This window comes from Mesocricetus auratus, unplaced genomic scaffold, assembly GCF_017639785.1.
Source record: "Mesocricetus auratus isolate SY011 unplaced genomic scaffold, BCM_Maur_2.0 Super-Scaffold_100008, whole genome shotgun sequence".
NCBI classification, from domain to species: Eukaryota; Metazoa; Chordata; class Mammalia; order Rodentia; family Cricetidae; genus Mesocricetus; species Mesocricetus auratus.
In genome coordinates, this window is record NW_024429192.1 from 65,406,883 (window position 1) to 65,429,099 (window position 22,217).

Below are 22,217 nucleotides of genomic sequence, written 5' to 3' on the forward strand. Positions count from 1 at the left end.
AAAGGTAGAGTCAATTTGATACAGCCACAGTAGACCAAGGCAAGAATGACAAGGAGACCCTGAGACAGGCTGGGCTTGGCTCTAATTGCCAGACTGCAAAGAGGACAAGCTGTCCGCTGTTTCTCAGCATAGTTGACCAAACTGACTTTCGCTGCCCAGAGTGTGTTTTGTGACCAGGTCCATGGTCTTCTCCATCAGAAAGGGAGTCTCATCTTAAGAAGACATCAGCACTTCTGGTTTCTAAAAGCACTTTCTCTAGTCACTGGAGAAGTAGGTTTGGACCTTCACAGGAAGTACCTTCTTGGCAGTTCAACAAGGCCAGAAAACTGAAGGGGGGTGGCTTTTAGGGGCTCTCCCCTTTTTTGATAGTTCACCTTTGAAGCAGCTTGTTTTTCAGGACTTGCATACAAGTCCAGAGTCCCTGCAGACCTTGGGGCTTTCAGAGGCCTGAAGGTCATAGGATCAAAGAGGGACTTTCTCCTCTGGTCCTTAAGACCTCACTGTTGGTGAGGTAGGCTAGAAGAGAGTAAACAGGAATTAAAGAGCAGAGAAACGACTGACTGACGGCTGTGACAAACTCCTATCAGCCAGGTCCAGTATACGAAGAACAACAAACCTTCCAGCCAGTTCTCAGAAAGGACAGAGGGGAAGAGGGGACTGAAGAGTAGCAGGGAAGGGTAGGAGTAGAAGAGTGCTGCAGGGCTTCACTAGAACTTTCTTTACACCCCCCCTCCAGCTTTACCCCCCCCTTATTATTTCCTCACAACCCAGGAAAATGAGTCTGACACTGTGTGGTAGAGAAGGGCAGCAGGGTGACATCTCCACAGATGCTGCAACTTGGCCCTGCAGGGTTTCTGGGCCTTTGAAAGGCCACTTGTAAACTCTTGGTGCCGAGCAGAGGCAGCCAGGAGGAGCTGGGGTGCGGACAGGGGGACACTGGTCTGCCTTCAGTGCCTAGAAATCAAAGCAGCCAACCTTAGGCTTTTTCTTCCCTTCATACTGAGGCACTTTTATTGGCGAGATGAAGGGAGGCAGAGAGGGCCTACAGCCCTCGCTTCGCTTTTGGAGGTTAATGACCCAGTTAGCAGCTCTTGGCTGAGTTTCCGACATTTTGCAGACATCAAGCCCCGCGCCTCTGCCAAGTACATTCTGTTCCCTGGAGCTCGTCCAATGCATCTCAGATTACTATGTAATGCGACAAAGAGGGAGAGGTGGCTGGGCGGGGCCCGGAGAGCTGGGCGGGGTGAGCGGGCGGTAGCAGAGAGGGCGGGACGCAGAAGCCGGCTGGCGGGGAAGGGGATGCTACTCTAATAGAGCTGCTTCCCGGGAGTTGCATCCCTCGAGGGGCTTCTTAGCGAGAGAGTGAGCCCAAGGGGAGGGTGGACAGGCCCTGTCCTCCAGGAATCCTGTCCCGCAGAGCCCCGCAAGCTCCGGGATGCAGGTGGGGGTAGGGAGCGGCACCCGGAGACGGGGCGGGACGGCCCGAGGAGGAATCCAAGAGGAGGGCTTAGGAGTTCGGCTCCTCCCTCGAGGCTGCCCCACTCCCACCCCAGCAGCTCCAGGGGTGAGCAGCCTGCGAGCTAATTATAGACCTGAATGGAAAGCGGCGTTTTTGAATGATCTTGTTGCTCCCACTGCCTTTCGAGGCTGAGGAGCAGGTGCGGCCCTGCTAGATACAAAGTGATTCATTTAAAAGCCCTCTGTCACGCACGTTCACTTACTGACACACAGGAATCCTTGTGCGCTCCCCCACCCGGAGGATTCCAGAACTGGCTTGAAAGGACTTGAGCCCAGGAACGCAGGATAGAGATCAGGAGACTTTTCAAATCTCTTCACCACTCTTTAGTAATCTCACCGAGTAGATGAGACTGTCCCAGACTTTCTCGGAATGATTTAGGAGGATCTCTTTTACATTTTACAGCTGGAGAAACGAAGCAGGGAAATGCCCTGGGAGACCCTGGGAGTCAGTGTGAGGCTTGAGGTCCTGCCAGCCCCTTTCTCTGCCTGACCAGATTGGAACCTGAAGTCTCCAGATCCGAAACTCTGCCATGTAAGAACACCCCTCCTCCTTTTGTGTGACACCTACCTGTTGTGCCCAGGTCACACTACTAATCCATCTGAAACCAGCCAGCAGTTAGCAGATCTGGGAATAGGCAATACTAGAAACTGCCCATGTTCGTGTGTGTTATGTGTGAGTTAATCTGATATGGCTCTGTCAGCACAAACCCCCTATGAGGAACTGCGGGGGGGGGGAGCGTAAAGCATAAACGTTCTTCCCTGTCAGCATCTTACACCCACCTGGGGTTCATACTCGCAGTTAGCCAAGACTTTTCCTGACTAGGATGACCTACTCTAGTCTGCATAAGCACCATCAAGTCTTGTTCCCATTTGATGGAGCCCTCACAGAAATGGAGACTTGGAGGGAGGAACTGAGTAGCTCATGGTCATCTGACAATGAGTGTCTATGCAGAGAGCCAAAAACAGGCCTGACTGGAACCCGAGAGGAAGTCAACACATTTCTTTCTTAGATCAAATCATAAGCTCACTAAGTCACACAGAAAGACTGCAGCAAGCAACCTGAGTATTTGCTCTCTGGCTCCCGGCCTCTCCCTGGAGGTCTGCCATATATCCCCATCTCCCGTTTTTGTGCACATTGGATAAAGAAGCAGCCTTGAGTGGCGTGCCTAAAGAAGCAGCAACTTTTTTATTATGTATTATTTTTATTATTATTTATCACTTTATTTTTATTTATTATCACTTATTATTTTAAGTGTGTCTCACTTGCTTCTTGGAAGACAGTTCTGTCTCTTAGGCTTCGGAAGTACCCACCCTCCCCAACATCCACTGGGTTCAGCTGAATCCTTTGAACATAGTAAATGCAGAAATACAATCACAAAACTCTCACGCGACTATGCAATATTGTCTGTACCTAAGCTGGCAGTCGTCGCGTTTGCATGAAAACAGAAGAATGTGAGCTTTCACTTACCAGCCCCGGTTCGATTCTGAACTGTGTAGTATGCATTTAGTCTGTATAGGTCTCTGTTTTGTTCTCTGCAAAAATGGACATAACCACGGCTTACTGAGGCAGTGCTGCAGGGCTGACTCAGGAAGGAACACAGTGCTCAGAAAGTCTCTTCAACCAGACTACCTAATTGAGAATCTGAATTCTAATTTTTGCCTTGGATGCATTTTTAAGGTTTTATGTATCTCAATTTCACCAAGTATAAGAGGATAACAATAGTTCACACTTTATAATTATGTGGATGAAATGAGTTTAAATGTAAAGGGTTGAAAGATATTCCTGGCACGTAGCTAAGTGTTCAGTAGAATGAAGATGGGGCATATATATAGGGACTTCCTAGAATAATGCCTATCAGACAGTCCACACTCACTGAATAGCCACTGTATGTTTTTCTCATTTTTAGAATGGAATTCTCCCAGGATTAAATTTGAATACTATGTATGAAGAACTTGTAGGGCTCTGTAAGACGGCTCACAATCTACAATATTAAATTTGTTGCTAGTTCACTGATCTGGTAAACATTCTATATTAACTATGTGTGATCAAACTTGATGTATAGAGGTAATAACGCCCATGCCTTCAAGGGAAGGATAAGTAAGTAAGGACTTGCTGTGAATGCACAAATATCTAATACCGGGGGAAACTGATGCTCACGTCAGTTAGCACAAAACACCAAGTGTCATAAAGCGTCAGGAAGCACAGCAGATGCCTGTAGGTGGGATAAGAATTCAGGGATAAATGCAGTTATGATGGGAAGAACACAATGCATCCCGGAGGAATTATCAAGAGCCAGACACTCAGAGATGACAACAATTCCCAGTTAAAAGACAGGAAAAAAATAAAAAAGGATCCACCTAGGAAAGGGAAGGGCATGTTCACGTTCACCACTACAAGACTGCCTGTGTTCAGAGAACAATGGTCCAATTGGAGAAGGGGCAAAAGTAAAGACAACAGACTAAAGAGGGAAAACCAGGAGGCCAACTTCTGCAGGGAGACTAGGGCAAACCAGGAGAGTCCCGTGGGTTCCAACGAGGATAAGGAGGCAATATTCTGAGGGCAGCCTCGTGTTCAAGCTAAACAATTGCCTGTAGTAAAAATGGAGGTGACATGGAGGAGGGCTCCTCCGAGACCAGAGCTGATGTGGCAAGGACTACAGTGGGCTCCTGCTGCTCCATAGCATCTTAATTTTCACAGTTGGTGTGTACTTTCACGTGCCATCTTTTACACTGGCCTGTGAGCTCCGTGCAATGTGGAAATGGGATCTCCTCTGGCTAACACACTTTGAGCATACCGCAGTAACTCGAGCTAATGAAAACTCCCAGGTCCCAAGGCTTACAGGACAATTGAAATGATCCAGAAAGTAAGTTGCCCTAGACACAATTTAAAATTGATTTAAAAGGAGTGCAGAATGTATCATAGGACCATTCAAGTTCTCCCATCCTTACTCCTGTGTGTGTATGCCAACCCCTTCAAAACAGCAAAACAAAATCAGAAAGCGGGATGGAGAAAAATAGAACGTGAAACTTAAATCAGAAATAAAATACCTTCCATGCTCCTCCATCCTTCCGTCTTTAATCAACTGGGTTCAGTCCTTCTTTGATTAAGAAATAAAAAATGAAAGTAAGGAAGTGAAAGAGAAGAGATGGAACGTTCTGGAGAAAGCTCCCAACTTAGGCAAGCAGTTTTTTTTTTATTGTTTTCTAAAGGCCTCTCTTAACTGGATCCCTTCCCAGCTCAAGTTGGGGAATATAAAAGAAATCCAACTGGTTTCAGTCACTAAGGATTGCAAGCAACTGAAGAAGCTTTGCTGGCGGTCTTCTTCCGTCCTTTTAAAACTGTCAGTGGCATCGCCTTCTTCATTGCCCTGGGGGAGGCAGTTTGGTGCTGTACTTTTCCAACAGAGGGACTCAAGATGCCAGCAGCGGGAGTAACAGCACCAAGAAGTTGTGGGATCCAACCCCTTCCTGCAAGAAGAGGAAACAGAAAAAGGAGAGAAGAAACAATGTGTCCAAGTCCACCCAGCTCACTAGTGGTTGAGAAGGGGACCTGAGACTGAGTTTCAGGGTTAGTGCTCTTTCCACGTACTGCGTTGCTTCGAAAGGGAACTCATTTTGCAGGAAAGGGAGGAGCCTTGATAGAAACAGGCCTGGATTGAAATCCAGTTCTAATGTGTCCATGCTTTTAGCTTTTAGAGGGAACCCAGGTCTTCTGTAATAGCAACAGCCATCAGTGGAGAGCAGATACTTACTGCCAGGCCCGGAAGCAGGAGAAACTAGTCCTAGACAGTTAAACAGCAAACAGTTGAGCCGGGGTGTGCCCAAGTTCACTTCACTCTGAAGTCTGTGTTCTTCCATGTATCACACTGCTTCTGTATTCCTCTGCTTCTCATCTATGGAATATAAAAAGGACGTGTCCTTTTAGAATAAAACATGTAGGCATGATCGTGCGTGCCTGCAATCCCAGCATTTGGGAGGTGGGGGCAGGAGGATGAGAAGCTTCACATCATCTTCTACTTCATAGCAAGTCTGGACTCCAAGAACAGAAATGAACAGAATAAAATGCATTTAGCACTACACTTGACACATAGTAGGTGCTATATAAACTGCAAATATTATTTTATAGAAGAAAATTTGAATGTGTTGTGTTTTTTTTAGATCTCACCATCTCCATTATGTAACTCAAGAACAGTAGACATTGTCAATCATCTTCACTGTACGTCTCTGCCCCACCCTTCAAGTCCCAGATGTCTCTGCCATGCTTTCCTCTCTCCAAGGGCTGGCTTCCAGCCATGGAGATTTCCGACAGAATAGGTGAGACAGGATGGGGATTGACCCCTTTTGTGTGGGAATGCTGAACCAAATAGTTCAGACCCAACAAGAACCACTACAGCCACTAACAAATCCAGTCTGGAGCCTGGTAGGCCATCCAAGCCAGGGACCAGGGCACATGAGCTGGCATTGGAAATACCCAAGGCAGGCAGCTTATGAAGAGTTGAGTCATAGGAGCAGGGTCCAATCTATTTCTAGCAAAGATAGACCAGACTTAAGCTAGGAGGATAAGACTGCCTAGGTAGGTCACCAGGAAAAGAATGTAAAAACCAGGCTTAGAGCAAAATCCAGGTAGAAAGAATGGAGATTACACCAAATCTAAGGGTTCAGAACAGGATAGATGTGTCTTTTATTCTCCTCTGATTACAAAAGCCAGTAAGTACCATGAAAAAGTTGCTTATGGATACAGTAGGTTGGAAAAAAATACAAAATCATTCATAGGAATGATGTCACCATATTCAGGGAAGTTGTCTACTGTGAAGATGTTTGGGGGTACAAAGAAGAGGATAAGGAACTGGAAAGTGGGGACTTTGACTATGTGTGATATGCTTGATTTCCTTTAGGAAAATGGAGATCTGAGGCAAATAAGAGCATCTGCTCTTCCTGATGATAAATACATGACATCTGTTATAGCCTCTCTGTATGATTACTATTTAATAATTTAAAATAAAGACATAAAAGTAGTAAATATTTAAAATCTAATACATTTTATTAATATCTGTCACTGTAGAAAAATCTGGGAATTTAATGAATAAAAACATAGGGAAATAATGTGTTTTAAGCGCTACAATGTTGGCTAACTTGTATGGTATTTCCAAGCACGGGAACAGGTCTGACTCCAGTAGGACCTTGGCAATGAGTTTGTATGCTGATGCCCACACATATGTGGGAGGAAGTTTTCTCAATTCTTTCAGTCATTTGGCCATTCATCTGTAGCTGACCTGTCTGGCCACAAAGTCCCATCTCATTTTGATTTAGGAATGGGATTTTGCTCTCATACTTATTTACATACTTACACACACACACACACACACACACACACCTTGGTAACAATCAAAGCTAATGCTGCAAAACTCTACACAATAAAATTTATTGATGACAGACTAACAAGGCTCCAGCAGCACCATCAACCAGGGGACCTAGTGGCATTTATAGAAACTACCCAACAGCAGCAGCACCCATCCTTTCCAAGCCTACGTTACACATTCACCAGGAGAAACTATCCTGAGCCACAGAGGTTGTGTCTCGGTTGAAGCAGAGCCCCTCAGATCCTCACTCAGAAATAAGTTTCACTGTATAGAAACGTTTGGAAACATCTTGCCTCTGACTTCAATGTGACAGGAAAGAAGGCTGCATTGTTCAATGATAACAGAAACTCATCAATATGGCTAGTGGCCAACCCATTTGGCCAGGAGGAAGAAGAGAAATAAAGCATAAACATGAGAGCCCGAGAAGAGCATTCTGGGACCATGTAGTCACAGGAGAAACAGCATCAAGTTCAGACATGCCTGGGAGAATCTTGCAATCTATGCTGTCCAGAGAGAGGCTTAGCCGAGAGAGAAAGGCGTCAGAGGCATCAGCTGAAGGCGGTTCTGCCTGCAACTTACCCACAAGAGACTGTGTGTGAGGCCTTTTCGCTTCCCCTTCCTGGGGCCTGACTTCCTCTTGGGCAAAACTGAGTCACTAGAATCTAGTAACTAGATCTCCAAGATAATTTCCATTTCTACCTTCCTGAGACTATTTTTGTGTGCCTTCTAGTTGTCTGGGTTTTCAAAGGGTACCAGACATCAGAGGCCTACATGAACTGAACTATTTTTCCCCACAGTCCTGAATATATTCAGACAAATCCCTAAGGGTTCCACGAGGACATATTTACAAACAGCTTCCAATAAGCAATAAACTGACAGAATAAGCCTTGCAAGAGAAATCCTCTATACCAGACAATTTAATTCTGAACAATAGACCACATGAGGGTGTATAAATAACTAATTATACTACACAACATTAACAGTTTTTTTTGGATGATTGCAAAATGGGAGGAAGGAAATGAAATGGTATTTATATATTTGGGCTTCAGTCAAAGATTTCATATTCACTCTTAAGCAATTTTGCATACAAAATTAGCTCAGACTAGAACATGGTCAAACAACTCAAAACTGGCAGCAATCTGTTAGCCTGGGGGAGAGTTTGTGTCCAAGCATTCAGGGCAATAGAATGGTGGGTTGACTGTGTTTTCCTGCAGTTCCCATGGGATGCTCTGTGGGTGGTACCTTGGTCCTTGCAGTGATGTACAGAGAAGACACCAGTAGAGACTTACACAACATCTTCCAGGATGAAGTCCAGCTTCCTTTGGTATACACTCTGTCATATGCAATTCCATCCTTTCTCCTGGGTTTCTACTGTCATCCATGGCTATGTCAAGACTTGCAAGTGCAGAAACTGTTCATGTGTCACTGCATGCCCTGCTACAACTTCAAGTGTACATTCAAGGTGCTTAGAATTCATTGTTGGGTCAATTAATGAAATGAAGAAGTTATGGTTTTACCCAGATACATTCCTTGGCCTAAAGGATGACAGATTACCACAAAGGGTGTCTTGTACATATCTTTACTGAGATGCAAGGCTCTTTAAGCACAGAGGACAGAGAAATTAATTTTAACCCTGGTGATTGTCAAGGGCCTTTGCTTCCCATGTGCCTCTGCATACCCCATTCTCTCATGCCCAGTTGCTCTTTGAGTCCTATGCATAGTAGATACAGGCAAAATAGCTACGAAGACATGCGTGGTCTACTGCAGTAGCAATTTTAAACAAATGAATATATTAATACTGAGTTGTGCAGTGTGTTTTGAAGAAAAGGAATATGATATTGTAAGTTAAGATGAGTCAAGAGCAAGGAGGAAAGGAAGATATGAACTTACATCTAGGGACTTAGGGATGACCTCTTTGAAAGTGACATAAAAATGAATAGGGTCCAGCTATGATCGTTAGGGGTATATTGTAAGTATTTTGCATTTATTGAATAAATGAATACATCTTTATAAATTAAGTAATACTTAAGAAGAACCTTGAAGATTCTGAAAGAAGAGTTATGGGGGAAGAGGAACCCAGGAGGACAGAACAACTAAACCAGAAGCAATGGGGGAAAAAAAACACAGTACAACTAGAAGCCACTGGGTTTCTCAGTGTGTACCCCAAATGGCATGCCAAGGGGCAGCAGTGGCGACTACCCATGGGTCCTGAGAAGAGTGCGATGAACAGAACTGCCTTGCAGAAAGGCATCCCTAGAAACTTTATAAGGGACTTCTGGGTGGGAAAGCAAAGTGGAGAAAATCTAAGAGTTTGCAGGTTGCAAAGGTGGCCCAGGGTCAGATAGGGAAGCTGCGGTGCAACAAAATGGTATCACTGCAGAATGACCAAACATTGTGTGGGAGGGGGAAGGAAAAGGGGGGATTCAGCAATACAGCTTATGGTTTTTGTCTGGGAAGGAAGGTATGTGAGGAAGGAGAAGATCTTGATAAAGAATACAAACACCACCGAAGAAAGAAGGCTTCAGGGTGGAAGAGAGCATGCCAGAGACATCTGATACTTGAGGTGCTGCAGAACCACTAGTGCGAACTACCTAAGGCAGAAGCAGAGTCCCCAAAATACCCCAGGCCAAACTCTTCTACAGTTTTCCAGCACAGAAACTCAACTTGAACCTGAAGACTAATTCTAGAACTCTTCAAGCTTCTGAGCCCCTGCACCTGCTGGAACATGGGTAGCAGAGACAAACTTTGTATAGTACTAGACTGCCGTGACAACCATAAACATTGCTATTGGGTCACCATCACAATCTGGTCACCACTGATGCATCAGTTCCCTAACTTTGAATACATTTCCAATCGTCCTCCTACTGTGCCCATCCTCCTGCTGCATGAAACTTGAGCTAACTCTCTCCCGCTTCATACCCGCAAATAGCCAAAACTAAGGTCCCCTTGCTCTATTGAACCTTGCAACCAGATTTAAAAAGCAGTGAAACGTGGAGGGAGGGGTTTCACACACAGATCTAGGGCGGGAAATGCCGCAAATGTAGAAACCCCAGCTTTGATGGATAGAAAAAAGGCATGTCTAAGTGTTTCTGAACATAGTTAATGAGGGCCCCGAGCCAAGCCTGCTATGGAAGATTACTCAAGATAAAGGGTTAGTTGGCTATGGCAATCAACAGAGGGAACATTGTTCCTCAGCAGCCATCTAGTCAGGAGTGAGAACAGATGAGGCCAGAGTGATATAGCCATACTCAGCTCTCAGTTTTCCTAGAAAGCAAAAACAAAGGCAGGATATGGACTCAGCCGCCTGCTTCCTTGGGAGCTCTGCAGCAGAACTGGCCCCTCACACAGGCCAAGAATGAAGCTACTAGGAAGAGCACAGGGTCAGAAGTTCCTAGAAGCACTTCCTATTTGAAGCACAGGGTAGAGCCGAGTCTGAGGTCAAATGCAAAGTGATTTTAACTCTGACCTACACACACTCATCCCCTTGAAGCACTTAACTACTTTGGGGTGACTATAGACTGTGCAGCCACAGCAAGCAGGGCAGGCAAGCCTTTAGTTCCTTTAAGCTGACAAAGGGTATCTGAAGCTTTCTCTTTTTGGTGAGTTTGTTCGCTTGTTTTGAGAACAGGGGCTCTGGAGCCCAGGCTGGTCTCAAACTCACCATGTAGCCATGGCTGGCCTTGAACATCCTATGTCTCTTAGTTCCACTTCTGAAGTATGAAATTCCAAGCGTGTACCACTGTGCCTGGCGACAGTTTGATATTGTAAGACAAGCAGTCCCAGAACAGACCATGTCACTTGCCAACACTTCTGAAAGATGCACATTGTTTTCTTTTTACTTTCAAAGTTGTTTGCCTGGTGTGTTTCTTGCTTTGTTTTAAAACATGGCTGTGTGATCCAGGCTGGCCTTAATCTGAGAATCCTCCCACCAGAGTCTCCTAGCTGTGGGAATTACAGGCATGTGCTGCCACACTGGGTATTTACTTTGTTTCTGATGTTGTTATTCTCTTGTTTTCTTTTGTTTATTTTTTTCTAGACAGGGTTTCTCTGTGTAGCCCTGGCTGTCCTAGAACTCCCTCTGTAGACCAGGCTGACCTTGAACTTGGAGATCCTTTTGTCTCTACCTCCTGAGACCTGGGATTAAAGGTGTGCACCACCACCACCCAGCTTGATATTCTTTTCATGTTCAAGATGGCAACAGTGAATGAGAAAAGGCCCAAATTCTAAACTGGCCCCGGGCCTTGGTCAGGTATCAAAATGAGGGGTGGTCCTCAGGTATCTTATGAAATAGATATATAGATAGATAGATTATATATATGAATATATATATTTGTATATGCATATCTTAAGGGCTTTGTGACTAATATGCCCTCTACAGTCTAGGAGTGAAGCCTTCACTGACTAAGCCTGTCAGGCACACATTTTCTTCAGCCCCTGTCACTGCTCCATTTCCCAGAGGACCATGAAGCAGCTGGTAAAATGCTATTGCTTCCACTTCTGATTTCTACTGTCTGTGTCTGTCTCCATCGACAGTGAACTAACCGTGAATCATATCTGCGGGGCACAAGGCAATTCGGCACTGCCAGTCTGGGAAAGCTGCTTGTGGTAGAGTAAACACAACAGAAAGACATTGTGGATTTAGCTCTTCATTAATAATCCATCAGAAGGCAGAGCCAAACAGATAGAGAAAACTGGATCAACCCGCCTCATCTAGAATGTTCTCAGTACAAGGGAGTTCTTTATAACACATAGGAATTTGGGGCTCCGTCTTCCTAGTTTCTCAGCAAGGTCACCAAACTTTTCACATTCTCCTTCTCAATCTCCTATGGCTAATAATGATAACTTATGAAAAGGTATTAATATTAATTTAAACTCTAAAAGTATCATAGAGTAAGCCCTTAAACATACTTGGACTCTCCTTCATCCAGAGCCAGAGAAACAAAATAATAATAGTTGATAATAGCAGCAGTAATGAATGTTATCTGCACAGGGTGAATGCTCTTTACGTAGACATTGTTCTAAGAGCTTTGCCTGCATTAACTTTTTAAGTCTTCTCAACGAGACAGACCAGTGTTTCCATCCCCACATTACAGGGCTCAGCCCAGGTCATCTGCCAATGAAGTGTAGTCACCCACCAGACAGCAGTGTGGCGGTGACTGTGGGCATTAACTCATAAAGGCTTTCAGTTTTATATCCTGAAGTCCGTCACAAAGGCTTTTATCCCCTTCTTACCGTGGAATGACTTCCTAGAAAACACTCACTTTTGTAATATGGTAAAAGTTATTTCCTGTCATTGAGTATGATTCAACTTCCTATAATCTTGGTAGTTGAATGTTAGCTTTCCCCTACCTAAGCTGCCCTTGATAGCCCTTATACATCACATAGTTCTTTATGCTCCAAGAGGAAATGCCATAGATAGGCACGGAAGTTAAAATTCACAGTGACAGATTTGATTTCATTGAATAAGTATGGGGAAATAAGAAGTTATTTGGGGCCGGGCGGTGGTGGCGCCCGCCTTTAATCCTAGCACTCGGGAGGCAGAGGCAGGCGGACCTCTGTGAGTTCCAGGCTGGGCTGGACCGACAGCCTCCAAAACAATACAGAGAAACCCTGTCTCGTAAAAACCAAAAAAAAAAGAAGTTACTTGGGCATTTCCAAAAGAAGGCCAGGGCCTGGTGAGATGGCTCAGATGGCAAAGGCACTTACTGACTAGCCTGACAACTGAAAACGGAGTTCCACCACCAGCATACACATGGTGGAATGGGAGAACTGACTCCCACAGATTATCCTCTGATCTTCACATGTGTGTGGGGTGCGCACACACACACACACACACACACACACAGGATGGATAGACAAATGGATGGATGGATGAATTTTTTTTATAAAACAGAAGGTCAGAACTGGTTCTGGGAAGGTTCATGTCTGTCTGTTCTGGAAGCCTATGACTAGACTTTGCTCCCCAAGTCACCCATGTGTGGAACAGAAAAGGGAAGTACCTCATGTATATTTGCTTTTCTCCCATAGGCAGATCTGATCTCTGCTGACCCCTGCAGCGGCACTACAGTCTACAGAACTAAACCAGCCTCACTGGGCTTCAGTCCTTCCAGTCTGGCTGATGCTAGCCCTCTTCTTCCTTGGTCTTTTACATCAGCCTTTTCCTCTTCCTTCTATGTATGGCAAATGCCCCACTGCAGGGAGAGGGGTCTCCAGCAATCTATTAAGTCTTCAGGACTTTGATTTAGCTGGACTTTCTCCAGTTGTGTATCCCAGATAGCCCAGCTTCATAATTACCCTTTTCTTTATGAGTTGTCTATACCCCACAAAATAATCTTTATAACTTAGAACCTGGTCCCTGATAATCTTCTATAAATTTTATGTCTATCTGTCTGTAACAGCAAAGTGCATACCTAACTTGTACAGTGAAGGTCATGTTAATTTCTGAGCAGTCCTAGAAGACACTGTCACTTAATCTTGGGTTGCTTGGATTGCGTTCTTATACATCAGGGGAAAGGTATTTTTGGGTCTCTGTTTTGACTTTAATCCTACTCCAAAGACTAAGCCAGCCAACAAACTTCTTTCACAGTTTGACTCTGTGGTAGCACAAACTCTGAGAGCCAGGAGGGAAATTCAGCCACAAGCATTTCAAGATATAACTAAAGAATTTGTCCCACCAAAAAGCATGACTATGAGTTTTTTATTATCCAGCATATGAATAAGAATTGTTATAGTGATTAATTAATATCAGGAATCATTTACTTTTAGAAAAGAAAATTAATAAGGCACAATGAAAACATAGAATCTCATTCAGGCATTCTTTACATATACTCTCATAATAACTTTATGATCCTTTATAGTTGATAGATATCTTTATAGTTTACTGTTTATATTTACACAGAAGATAGACTCATCACTAATTTACAAAGAAGAAAACCAAGGTCTAGTGAAGAAATGATTGGTGATTAAGCACTGCATCTCATTCTCAGACCCAGGACCTCTGACTCCATCCCAAATTATCTTCTTCTATACATTGCTAATGGGCTTAGGAACCTGCTGGGTGGAGTCTCCCAGAAGAACAGTTTCCTCCTTGGACTCATTTTGTCATTAGCCTGTGGCTGCCTTAGCTACACTTGACCAACCACTTCTTAGTTTTCTTAGTGCTGAAGAGTCATGGCTACAGCTCGATCCAGTGTCTGGAACCTTCCAGACTTCTCAAGACATTCCAAAGACTCGCTCTCAATATTTTAACCGCTTCCTCTGCCTTAAAAAAATACCCTGTTTTGTCTCACCATCTCCTCCCTCTCACCTGAGTCCTTTCTGAGAGAGTGCCTTGTGGATTCTAGATGAAATTAGTTAGATAGCCGGATTCACAGGCCAAGCTGCTCTAAGGGAACTGAACACTCATCTGTTTCAGTTGAGCTTTAATTGACTGCAGACGTTGCCAATTCTTCCAAGCCAGCTAGGGACATGGAAGGGGGAACATACATACGTACAGTTGTGACAAGCATACAGAATAGGAAATAATAGAAAGTATACTGCTTAGAGTGATGGAGACAATTACAGTGAAATCTAGGACAAGAATTGTTGACAAGTCTTCCCTCTGAGGTAGTGAGAAGGGCTGGAACTGGGAAACCGACACGGGCTCATGACTTCTGGACTATTTGACTTTGTGTCCACTGAATTCAAACCGAAGTCTTCGTTTATCCTTTCTGCCTGAAAATGCTACCCACTGCAGAGCACAAAGCTAATATGTCTGGTCTGCACCTGTTTCTTATCATATATCTGTGGATTATTGTAATAAAATTGAAGCAGTAAAAGCTTTGCAAATGGGGTTTGCCTGTGTGGCATCTGGGCTGCATAAGCAAAGGATGCAAGTCTCTGCCAATAGGCTTCCCCACCATTCTCCAAACTGTAGCCTAGGACCATCCAGGTAAAAGTGGAAGAAACTCCCAGAGTGCAATTGGCAGGGAAACCCATTCAGCCTCCACTCAGTACTGTCTTTCAGAATGATTTCCTGGATTCCCTCTCCATCAATTCTCTCTTGAACCTGTTCCTGGAGTACAGGGAAAAACCTCACCACATCACATGTCCCCTTGGCCAGTTGAGTCTCAGGTCCTCAGATGCTGGGTGACACTGCTCACTGAAGAGGGTGGAGGAAGAGTCACCGAAGTGGGGGAGAAAGAGTCATGGAAGTCTACTCCAAATGGTACCTGTGTGACTATGGATTCCTGTTATGAGATACAATGACAACCACACTGAAGACATCACAATTGCAGCAAAGTTCACACTCAGTTTTTAAGCTTCAGTCGAAAGAAAAGAAGCAGCAAACATTGGATAAAGCAAGGTGAAGTGTGCTGTGGGCCTGCCTCTGTTGCCAGGTGACCAGGGTCACCAAACAAGGCACTTCTCTGGACCCCAGGCTGCTCTTCCATGACAGTAAAACTGACCGTGTCTTGCCAGCTATGTAGAATTCTTGTAAGGCTAGAAGGAGATCAAGGAGGTGGAACAGACTTAAATTATCTATGGCTCTATATTCGGAGCAATTTTTGCTATCATGCATTGGGTTGGAAAGACAGGCAGAGATTGTTTTTTGCTCCTTTGTCTGGAACTTTGAATCAGAAAGCAGCTAACTCAGCAGCTTCGGGGCACACCTACGGGAGAAATCCTGGCTTCCTGCCTCTTGTCCTAGTTGTAAGAAACCCAGCATATTGCTCTAGAATAGAGCTCATCATATAGCTGTGATCTGGAAAGCAAAGCCAGAGGGCCATGCGCCACTCTCCACAGCTGCCTCCCTTGGGACCTAAGGGCCTTTCAAACCCCGGCTTTCTCCTCAGGCCTGACCTTCAGAAGTGGGCTCAGAAAGGAGGCACTCAGGGCTAGCTGCTTCTGGGAAGCGCTACTGGCATCTAGCTGAACCTAGCTGACTGTTAGGGGAAGTGTTCGCACTGCAATTTGAAAATGAAGCCTGGGTTGTGAGAGGAGAAGTACATGTTCCAAGGTCCAGAACTCCTGTGTAAACTCATGGTGCTCGTGGATACCGAATGTGAGATCTTGCATGACGATGTTAAGAACTGAGCTCTAGACTAAGCTGGGCCAGAGGGTGTAGGTCTACCAACCTTCACTCTCACTCTCTAAGGTATTTACTCCCCAGTGAGGTTTTACAACTCTCTCTCTCTCTCTCTCTCTCTCTCTCTCTCTCTCTCTCTCTCTCTCTCTCTCTGTCTGTCTCTCTCTGTCTCTTTCTCTCTGTGTGTGTGTGTGTGTGTGTCTCTCTCTCCCCTTCCCCCCTGTGTAGCAGTGGTGGTTGCTTGAATAGAGATTCTAACAGGTTTTGCCTTCTCCCATGTACTCTTAGCTAGTCTACTCCAGAGCACTTCTGTGGGGGCCTGCAATACCCAGGATGAATCTTCACAATCCCCCATAATAAAACTCTTCCAACAGTACCACACCTACCTCTAATCTCAGCCTTGCGGAAGACCATGGGTGCATTCTTTGGACAATTATGGTAGGTCCCGGAAGGGATGGCCTCTTGGTATATGGTAAGGATGGGTGATAGAAGAACGGGTCATCAGGCAGAAGAGAACATCTAGACCCTCAGAAACTGTGTGGGCTATCTTTCAGAGTCCTTTTGCTATCTACCCGAGAGCTTCAAGAATGAGGAATACTGGTCCCAGTGTCCCCAAATAAAGAATTTTCAGTGTTAGGATCTATACCCCAAATGGGTGTTTCTAGTGAAGCATACTCCTCTTTGATTGATGGAAGCAGATGTGGGCCTAACTTGTATCTTCACTCTGGATTCCCCAGGTAGTTCCACCTCTTAACAACAGTGTATCAGGACCACCACCCAGTCTTGTTCCAACTCTGAGCTTCAGGGACCTTCATAAGTTCACAGTCCTCCCTGGCTCTCCAACTGTGGCTTGGGGGACTCCTGGTGTGAGCCCTGGGAAGTCAGGCCCTTTGGCTGTAAGACATTTAGGCCCAAAGGCTAGCCATTTCTGGCCTGTATTAGTCACAGGGCTGGAGCCCATTTTCTGTGACCAGTTACTGCTGGGAAAAGGGTCTGGAAGGGTTTCCCAGTCTAGGCTGCCCTGGAGGAGGAAATACAGACTACTGCCTAACCCACTTTTATGCAAGTCTCTTTCAGAAAAAAAGCTCTTGGCCTCCCCTGGCCTCTGGCAGCAGCCGGGGGGATGTAATTCTGGCACCTGCCCTTCTGAGTGCAGCAGGGCAGGCAAGCATCCTCTTGGGTTTGTATGTGCTGAGTCTACAGCGACTCTGTAGCTGGATTTGTCCCTCAGCAGGGTGACAGCCACAGTCTTGGGGGGAAAAAGGAAAGGAAGAGAAAAGAAAAAGACCAGCATAGAAGTTTATGTCTCAGAGTTTGAGACGTCCTGGAGCATTCTTGGCAAGTGGTGGTTTGGCAGGGGGAAAAAATATGGATTTTGTAGCATCCATGGAAAAGGAAAAGTTTCAGATATCCCTGAAACATGACTGGACTTGGCTAGACACCTACAGTCTATGGAAACAGAGCAGTGTGTCTCATTTGACCCCTACTGAGTCAGATGACCCTTGCCCAGTGATGTTCTGACAGAGAGTCCAGGAGCTCACATTTGGGAGGACTGTGGGATTGGCTTAGAGCAGCTGTACTACACAGACCTGAAGGACAGCCTGAAACCTCCAAGTGCAGCTAACCTCTTCCACCTCCGTGTCTCTTCTCCAAACACTTGTGCACATGAAAAGCTTGTCAGGGAATCAAGTCTAGACAAAAGGTGGACATAAGAGGTGGGACAAGAATGCCCTCATTGGGTTCTGGGTGATAAACAGAGCCTGCATGGTCAGAACAGTTGAGAACACATTTGAGAGCTTGGGAACAGAGATTCAAGCAGAGACTGGGTACAGTAAGAGCCTAGGAGGAGGCACACATCCTGATACCCTGGCCAGGTGCAGAGACAGGTCAAGTCCTGCTAGGGTAAAGAACAAACATAAACTCTCTCTTTACTTTATATCAGCAAGAAGGCAGGAGCCCAGTCCAGGAGAGCTTATACAGGCACAAACGGGACAGGAGTTATGGCCTCAAATTGAAAGAGAAGAATCACCCCATTGGGGTCAGGCAGTTGGGCTTGCAGTCATACTGAAGGTGATGATTTCCTGGAGTTCTGAACCTCGTGCTTCTAAAGCCCTTTTCCTTGCTGAAAATGAGATTCACTTAGTGCTGAGCCTAAGGCAAGACAAAGCCTTTCTGAGGCCCATAGAGATGAGAAAAGGAGGAAGAAGAAAACCAGGGGATCTCCAGGCACCCCAATTCCTCCCCTGGTTCCCTGCCACCTCCCTGAGTATCAGTTACCCCACGTCATATGTGGTGGCAATGGATCACAGTAGAGGAATCACAGATCTCTGTGAAGCCCAGAGATCCAAACAGGGGGTTCACACGCTCCATGGGAAACTCAGACAGGCAGAACAGAACCTTGATCCACAGTGGCCTAGAGCAGTTCTGTTTTTAAGTTTAGTGTGTTGGGTTTCCCTCTAAGATTTTACTTGGAAGTCTTAGTAAGAGAAAAAAAAATCAAACTGTAAGAAAGGAAGGCAAGGAGAACATCAGGCTGGATCATCTCCAGCCCATTCTAGGCTGCTGTTTTCTGACTCACTCTGGTGTTTTTCTGCCTACCCTTTCAAGAACTGTTTCTCTTCCTTTCTGCCGTCATCTCAAGGAAGAATCCATATGTAAGCCTGAAAAAAACCACTGCCTAACTTTCATTTCTCAGCTCTGAAGAACACTGGGTCACAGAGAAGAAAATTGGGGCTTTTGTGGGCTAAGCAGGGGGGGCTCTGAGGTCTGGGGCTGTAAATCGGGCTTGAGGTTTGGATTCCCAGCAGTGTGACCTTCAGACACCCTACTCTCTTCCCAATACCTTCACACTCACACCCAGGCACAGGGAAGCGTGCCCAGCTCCAAGCTGCCCTTGGAATCCAGGCCCACTCGGAGGAGCTGTTTTGATTTTTTAGGAAAACTACTCATAGCCAAACTTTCCTCCCAAGAACAACACCAGCAGGGATTTCCTGCGTGCTTCAAGGAGGAAGATTCTGGAAGTCTGTTTGCCATTCCCTGTCCCAAAAGACCCATAGATAACATCACCACCTGAAGTAGTGAGTGCCGTTCATAATTTTATTTGTTTTTTCCCTAAATAACTCCCACTGTTGCCAGCCTCTGGACTTCAAGGTATATTTAGACAGCTCTGCTCTCCCATTGCCCACTCCAGGAGGCACATCTCTCAATTACCCACAAAGCCAGGAATACCACAAGCTTGAGGAATTGGCACACCAGAGGAACTGAAGATTTCCTTTGCACTCACACACTTACCCTGTCCAGAGCATGCATCTTTCTCACCCAAAAAGAGTTGACTGTAGCTACCAAAAGTGTGGGATGCTGCCATGAGAGTCAAGGGTGTATGTGACCTCCAGTGAATCACTTCCTATTTCTAGGCTGGTTTAAAGAAAAGGGCTCCTCCAAGCAGGCAGTTCAGGACTAGGACTAGAGAGATGATTCAGTGACTAGGAGCACTGACTGCTCTTCTAGAGGACCTGGGTTCAATTCCTTGCACCCACATGGCAGCTCACAACCATCACAAGGATCTGATCAGGGAGTTCATATTCAGGACTTTCCTTCTTGGCTAAAGGAAACATGGGACATCCCAGTGGAAAATGATTGTGGAGGTCATTAAATATTCCCTGTCCCTCTGCGGTGGTGGCACATGCCTTTAATTCCAGCATCCCAGAACTTGGGAGGCAGAGGCAGGCGGATGGGGAAGCAGAGAGGGGGAGGCATATAAGGACCAACTTAGAAGAAGGTGGAAGGTCTCAGAGCAGTCACCGGGCAGGTATGGATAGGTCAGGTCTTGCAGCCCAGACCTTGGAGTGCAGGTCTGGGAATGGCTCCCAGGAGAGTTGCTATCTAAACTGGGATTTAAAAGCAGTGTGGTTCTCTGACAAAGTGGAGAAAGAACACAGAGGAATATGCAAAGGAGAGAACTGGGGGAATTTCAGAGAGATTCCCCCACTGACTAGACACTGTGGGAAGATGGAAGGGGGAAGAAGCGGGATTCCCCAGGAACTTGTATGTCAGGCTATGGCAGCAGTTCTCAACCTTCCCAATGCTGCTATCCTTTAATACAGTTGCTCATGTTTTGGTGACCCTCCAGCCATAAAATTATTTCTATTGCCATTTCATAACTCTAATTTTGCTACTGTTATGAATTGTAATGTACTGATACTCTTAGGCCCCTGTCAAAAGGTATTTTGACCCGCAACTGAGTCTTGTCCCACAGATTGAGAAGCACTGGGCTTGGGCTTTACACCTTCCCACACCTGAAAGCAATGAAGAACTCCTACAACGGAATCATGTTTGTATTTTAGAACTCTCACTCTGGCTGTGCTTGTGGGACATGATTTTGAGAAGGAAAATAAATGAAATAGAAGGCGGAGAGATCCTTCAGGAGGCAAGAAGCAAGAGGAGACAGTGCCCTGTGTCCAGCACAATGGCAAGAAGAAGAGGAAAGGAAATCCAAGTATGTAGTAGGTGCTGTCACTGAATGAGTTTTTCCCATCTCTAACTTTCTAGGACTCGGCAGCTAAAGAAATCTGAGCAGGCATCTCACCTCCCATTTTTACCCACCCCCCCTCCCACCTCCCACATTCTGTGAAGTCTGGCTGGCCCCTCTTACTCCTCCCCTACTCAGGCAGGAGGCTTAGATAATAGGTGTGGCATCGGGCCCAGGCCTTCCCACCAACTTCTCCACCATCACATTCTGCTGCTTGAGCAGTTGGCTGCCTCTATGAGTGTTAATTGGAGAGACATCTGAAGTGACCAGACTGGTTCTGCAGCCGCCATGATAGACACACTCCATCTGCTCCAACCAGGCGCTTCTCAGCACACAGGGAGGCTGGCCCAATTCGATTCCTTGGGCCCAGGGCTTGTTAGGAGTTACACTCAGAGTTGGATTCCAGGGCTTTGAAGTGCAAACTGCTTAAAAAAAAAAAACCAATGAGTACACAGCCTTTGGCATGGTGTGGAAGAGGATAAGGCCCAGTCTTGTCCTGGGCTAGGCAAAGAACTCACAGCCAAGTTTCTTGACCAATCACCTGCCCCTCAGTGTGCCTGGGGTATGATGCTTGCTACTGAACTTCTGTATCATGAGTTGATCAATTTAGTTTCCTACTCAAACTATCCCTTATCTACCAAGTGACAGTGACTTGATCTTAGAATGTCATTTTCCCCTGAAACTATTCATTTCTTCAGCTTTTTAATTTTAACTTGCTCTAATAAGTAACAGAGAGGACATTAGAAGTCATCTGGTCTAATGGTTCTGGCATGTTTTCCGTTTCGCTTTGCTTAACCTTGCTTTAGCAAGCAGAGCCTTTATCAATTCATAAGACAGAGGCTGGAAAAGGAACTTCTTGGGTGGCCATAACACTAAGTAAGTGACAGCCAGTCAAGAACAAGCTCTTCTAACTTCAAATGCATAGTCTGCCCCAACTGTTCTTACAACTCCACTGACACCCATCCCCCTCTTCTGCCAATAATAGAGACAACCATTAAAAAATAATGGGTATATACTTTTCTTATTTCAAGACCTAAAATCTTCCTGGAGTTTCTTCTATTATGACCTAAACTTGGTTCAGCATGTCCCAGTTACCAACACATATAAATATAACATTTGCTGCAAAGAAATTTCTATATGCCCATTTTACAGAGAAAGGAGAAATAAATAGTCACACAGCCAATAAATAAGAGGGTTGAGACCCACATCTCCATGTTCAGGTGCCTATCCCAGGACCAATGGTCCCTTGAGGATGGCAAGTCGTTCATCCTGGGAACAGTAATGCAGGGTCACATTGTCTTTTGAACTAATACCTAATCATGAATAACAGAGAACCCCTGTTGCTAAGAGCTGCAGCATTTACAAATAACATTGAAACTTTCTTGATTGTAGTTCATCAACAAGGGAGATGAAAGTCATTAAGGAGACTGACTTGGGACTTGCAATTAAGTAGGAGCAAAAGTACTTTGAGGAACTAACAACAAAAGAAAGAGGTCATTCTTTTGAAAGTCACACTCTACTTCCTTAGAGTCTATAGGTTTTAGACCAGCCACGTCAAAAGGATGGAGATATAACTGTGTATGACAAACAATGAAATCTAAAAGGTTCTACAGATTGGATAGCAAGGGATCCCACAGCTGACCCTGGTAGGACCTGGTCACCTTCTGCTCAGAGGCAGATCCTCCATCTTGTGGGAATCAAAAGACCAGCCCTGTGGAAGGCTCAGAACCAGGCCATCCCTTCT

General features: G+C 45.4%; 2 long non-coding RNA genes across 4 annotated transcripts; one reads left to right on the top strand and one right to left on the bottom strand.

Moving 5' to 3' along the window:
• Positions 1-1,294: 1,294 nt before the first annotated feature.
• On the top strand, positions 1,295-20,469 carry LOC110341133. 3 transcript variants are annotated; one of them, XR_005878977.1, is made up of 3 exons: positions 1,295-1,564; positions 1,922-2,050; positions 20,289-20,469. It is a non-coding gene; the product is annotated as an uncharacterized LOC110341133 (long non-coding RNA). The 3 variants fall into 3 exon arrangements; XR_005878978.1 differs by lacking the exon at positions 20,289-20,469 and adding an exon at positions 4,729-4,862; XR_002383012.2 differs by lacking the exon at positions 20,289-20,469 and adding an exon at positions 3,426-3,528.
• LOC110341156 lies at positions 4,845-16,028 on the bottom strand. The gene is made up of 3 exons (XR_005878979.1): positions 14,956-16,028; positions 5,271-5,411; positions 4,845-4,986 (listed from the first exon to the last, which is right to left on the bottom strand). It is a non-coding gene; the product is annotated as an uncharacterized LOC110341156 (long non-coding RNA).
• Positions 20,470-22,217: the final 1,748 nt, after the last annotated feature.